The sequence below is a fragment of the Babylonia areolata genome, chromosome 20, assembly GCF_041734735.1.
Source record: "Babylonia areolata isolate BAREFJ2019XMU chromosome 20, ASM4173473v1, whole genome shotgun sequence".
Taxonomy (NCBI): Eukaryota; Metazoa; Mollusca; class Gastropoda; order Neogastropoda; family Buccinidae; genus Babylonia; species Babylonia areolata.
This window is the reverse complement of record NC_134895.1, coordinates 5,911,567-5,916,566: the sequence shown is the minus strand read 5'-3', so window position 1 is coordinate 5,916,566 and position 5,000 is coordinate 5,911,567. Positions and strand designations below refer to the sequence as shown.

The 5,000-nt window shown below is 48.5% G+C and overlaps 1 protein-coding gene across 2 annotated transcripts in view; it reads right to left on the bottom strand.

Annotated features, from left to right (window-relative positions):
• Nucleotides 1–4,838: 4,838 nt before the first annotated feature.
• The window catches only part of LOC143294985 (uncharacterized), a 14,228-nt gene continuing 14,066 nt past the window's right edge, over nt 4,839–5,000 (bottom strand). For both annotated transcript variants that reach the window (XM_076606515.1, XM_076606516.1), the window contains exon 5: nt 4,839–5,000. This exon is cut by the window's right edge and continues 1,271 nt beyond it. The gene's annotated coding sequence lies outside the window, so the exon portion shown is untranslated.

The following is a 5,000-nucleotide window of genomic DNA, read 5'->3' as shown; positions in this document are numbered from 1 at the left end:
AGCGGAAGGCTCTTATTCTGAAGAGGTGAATGTTGACAAAGAATACCACAATTCTGACGACGGAAGCTAAAGGTTGGGTCATTCAGACACCCACTGGACATCCGAGGGGTCTGTGTAGAGGAGAAGAGAGGACTGGCCGTACTGAGTGAGTTAATACAATGACACAGCTTCATTGTTTTACTTGATACGTTGCACAGTGACAGAGTTTCTTTGTTTTAAGTGACTTGTTTTTCAGTGAAGTAGTTTCTCTGTTCCAGCTGAAATTGTACAGTGATTTGAGTTTATCTGTTTAGATTGGCATATTGTACAATGAAAAAGTTTCTCTGTTCCAGCTGAAATTGTACAGTGATTTGAGTTTATCTGTTTAGATTGGCATATTGTACAATGAAAAAGTTAATCTGTTTCAACTGGAATGTTGTACAGTGAAAAAGTTAATCTGTTTCAATTGGCATGTTGTACAGTGATGGTGGACAGCAGTAGTCAGTCAACAGTTAACAGTGGTGGACAGCGGTAGTGAGTCAACAGTGGTGGACGGCGGTAGTGAGTCAACAGTGGTGGACAGCAGTAGTCAGTCAACAGCGGTAGTCAGTCAACAGTGGTGGACAGCAATAGTCAGTCAACAGTGGTGGACAGCAGTAGTCAGTCAACAGCAGTAGTCAACAGTCAGTCAACAGTGGTGGACAGCAGTAGTCAGTCAAGTCAGTCAACAGTGGTGGACAGCAGTAGTCAGTCAACAGCAGTAGTCAGTCAACAGTGGTGGACAGCAGTAGTCAGTCAACAGTGGTGGACAGCAGTAGTCAGTCAACAGTCAGTCAACAGTGGTGGACAGCGGTAGTCAGTCAACAGTCAGTCAACAGTGGTGGACAGCAGTAGTCAGTCAACAGTCAGTCAAAAGTGGTGGACAGCAGTAGTCAGTCAACAGTGGTGGACAGCAGTAGTCAATCAACAGTCAGTCAACAGTGGTGGACAGCAGTAGTCAGTCAACAGTCAGTCAACAGTGGTGGACAGCAGTAGTCAGTCAACAGTCAGTCAACAGTGGTGGACAGCAGTAGTCAGTCAACAGTGGTGGACAGCAGTAGTCAATCAACAGTCAGTCAACAGTGGTGGACAGCAGTAGTCAGTCAACAGTCAGTCAACAGTGGTGGACAGCAGTAGTCAGTCAACAGTGGTGGACAGCAGTAGTCAATCAACAGTCAGTCAACAGTGGTGGACAGCAGTAGTCAGTCAACAGTCAGTCAACAGTGGTGGACAGCGGTAGTCAGTCAACAGTCAACAGTGGTGGACAGCAGTAGTCAGTCAACAGTGGTGGACAGTAGTCAGTCAACAGTCAACAGTGGTGGACAGCGATAGTCAGTCAACAGTGGTGGACAGCGGTAGTCAGTCAACAGTCAGTGAACAGTGTTGGACAGCAGTAGTCAGTCAACAGTGGTGGACAGCGGTAGTCAGTCAACAGTCAACAGTGGTGGACAGCAGTAGTCAGTCAACAGTGGTGGACAGCAGTAGTCAGTCAACAGTGCTGGACAGCGGTAGTCAGTCAACAGTGGTGGACAGCGCAAGTCAGTCAACAGTGGTGGACAGCAGTAGTCACTCAACAGTGGTGGACAGCAGTAGTCACTCAACAGTGGTGGACAGTAGTAGTCAGTCAACAGTGGTGGACAGTAGTAGTCAGTCAACAGTTGTGGACAGCAGTAGTCAGTCAACAGTCAACAGTGGTGGACAGCAGTAGTCAGTCAACAGTCAACAGTGGTGGACAGCAGTAGTCAGTCAACAGTGGTGGACAGCAGTAGTCACTCAACAGTGGTGGACAGCAGTAGTCAGTCAACAGTCAACAGTGGTGGACAGCAGTAGTCACTCAACAGTGGTGGACAGCAGTAGTCACTCAACAGTGGTGGACAGTAGTAGTCAGTCAACAGTGGTGGACAGCGCAAGTCAGTCAACAGTGGTGGACAGCAGTAGTCAGTCAACAGTGGTGGACAGCAGTAGTCAGTCAACAGTGGTGGACAGTAGTCAGTCAACAGTCAACAGTGGTGGACAGCGATAGTCAACAGTGGTTTACAGTCAACAGTGGTGGACAGCAGTAGTCAGTCAACAGTCAGTCAACAGTGGTGGACAGCGTTAGTCAGTCAACAGTGGTGGACAGCAGTAGTCAGTCAACAGTCAACAGTGGTGGACAGTAGTCAGTCAACAGTGGTGGACAGCATTAGTCAGTCAACAGTGGTGGACAGCAGTAGTCAGTCAACAGTGGTGGACAGTAGTCAGTCAACAGTCAACAGTGGTGGACAGCAGTAGTCAGTCAACAGTGGTGGACAGCGATAGTCAGTCAACAGTCAACAGTGGTGGACAGCAGTAGTCAGTCAACAGTGGTGGACAGCAGTAGTCAGTCAACAGTCAGTCAACAGTGGTGGACAGCAGTAGTCAGTCAACAGTCAACAGTGGTGGACAGTAGTCAGTCAACAGTCAACAGTGGTGGACAGCAGTAGTCAGTCAACAGTGGTGGACAGCGATAGTCAGTCAACAGTCAACAGTGGTGGACAGCAGTAGTCAGTCAACAGTGGTGGACAGCGGTAGTCAGTCAACAGTCAACAGTGGTGGACAGCAGTAGTCAGTCAACAGTGGTGGACAGCAGTAGTCAGTCAACAGTCAGTCAACAGTGGTGGACAGCGTTAGTCAGTCAACAGTGGTGGACAGCAGTAGTCAGTCAACAGTCAGTCAACAGTGGTGGACAGCAGTAGTCAGTCAACAGTCAGTCAACAGTGGTGGACAGCATTAGTCAGTCAACAGTGGTGGACAGCAGTAGTCAGTCAACAGTGGTGGACAGTAGTCAGTCAACAGTCAACAGTGGTGGACAGCAGTAGTCAGTCAACAGTGGTGGACAGTAGTAGTCAGTCAACAGTGGTGGACAGTAGTCAGTCAACAGTGGTGGACAGCATTAGTCAGTCAACAGTGGTGGACAGCATTAGTCAGTCAACAGTGGTGGACAGCAGTAGTCAGTCAACAGTGGTGGACAGTAGTCAGTCAACAGTCAACAGTGGTGGACAGCAGTAGTCAGTCAACAGTGGTGGACAGCAGTAGTCAGTCAACAGTCAACAGTGGTGGACAGTAGTCAGTCAACAGTCAACAGTGGTGGACAGCAGTAGTCAGTCAACAGTGGTGGACAGCGATAGTCAGTCAACAGTCAACAGTGGTGGACAGCAGTAGTCAGTCAACAGTGGTGGACAGCAGTAGTCAGTCAACAGTGGTGGACAGCAGTAGTCAGTCAACAGTCAGTCAACAGTGGTGGACAGCAGTAGTCAGTTAACAGTGGTGGACAGCAGTAGTCAGTTAACAGTGGTGGACAGCAGTAGTCAGTCAACAGTGGTGGACAGCAGTAGTCAGTCAACAGTCAATTAACAGTGGTGGACAGCAGTAGTCAGTCAACAGTGGTGGACAGCAGTAGTCAGTCAACAGTCAGTTAACAGTGGTGGACAGCAGTAGTCAGTTAACAGTGGTGGACAGCAGTAGTCAGTCAACAGTGGTGGACAGCATAGTCAGTCAACAGTCAGTCAACAGTGGTGGACAGCGGTAGTCAGTCAACAGTGGTGGACAGCAGTAGTCAGTCAACAGTGGTGGACAGCATAGTCAGTCAACAGTGGTGGACAGCGGTAGTCAGTCAACAGTGGTGGACAGCATAGTCAGTCAACAGTCAGTCAACAGTGGTGGACAGCGGTAGTCAGTCAACAGTGGTGGACAGCGCAAGTCAGTCAACAGTGGTGGACAGCAGTAGTCAGTCAACAGTCAACAGTGGTGGACAGCAGTAGTCAGTCAACAGTCAACAGTGGTGGACAGCAGTAGTCAGTCAACAGTCAACAGTGGTGGACAGCAGTAGTCAGTCAACATGGTGGACAGCAGTAGTCAGTCAACAGTCAACAGTGGTGGACAGCAATAGTCAGTCAACAGTGGTGGACAGCAGTAGTCAGTCAACAGTGGTGGACAGCAGTAGACAGTCAACAGTGGTGGACAGCAGTAGTCAGTCAACAGTGGTGGACAGCAGTAGTCAGTCAACAGTCAACAGTGGTGGACAGCAGTAGTCAGTCAACAGTGGTGGACAGCAGTAGTCAGTCAACAGTGGTGGACAGCAGTAGTCAGTCAACAGTCAACAGTGGTGGACAGCAGTAGACAGTCAACAGTGGTGGACAGTAGTAGTCAGTCAACAGTGGTGGACAGCAGTAGTCAGTCAACAGTGGTGGACAGCAGTATTCAGTCAACAGTGGTGGACAGCAGTAGTCAGTCTACAGTGGTGGACAGCGGTAGTCAGTCAACAGTGGTGGACAGCGATAGTCAGTCAACAGTGGTGGACAGCAGTCAACAGTGAAATCGTGTCAAGCCGTCCTGGTGCCGCAGAACCGTCACAAAGTACTGAACTGGTAGTGGTCAGCAACTGTCAGCAGTGGACAGGTTCGGTCAAAAGCATCACAACAATGCACAGACGTGACCAGATAATGCAGTTCTCCACAGTGGCTGATAGCAGTAACAGTGGCGGTGGACTGAGGGAACATAGACCTGGGGGGAAATGAAAGACGCAGAAAATGGGGAACATGAAACTGGGGAAATAGATCTGGGGAAAAATTGGACCAAAGGGGAACATAGCCCTGGGGAATATAGAGATTACTCCATTTGCACGCGCGCGCGTGCACGTGCGTGCATGTAATATATATATATATATATATATATATATATATATATATATATATATATATATCGAGAGAGAGAGGGAGGGGGAGAGAGAACATCACCATTGGTTGCGGAAAGAAATGAAGACAGGACGCATAGTATCCATGACAACAATTTCCAGACAGCACTTTCTTGTATCAAAATTTATTCTGCTCTTTTGATAAAATGTTTGTATTCCTCCAGGCCCCTAAAAGACGTAAACTGAACATAAATCAAAATCTTAAGTTCTGATATACGACACAACACAGGCATAGAGCGAAACAGCCCACATCCTCCAGACAGCCCCCCCC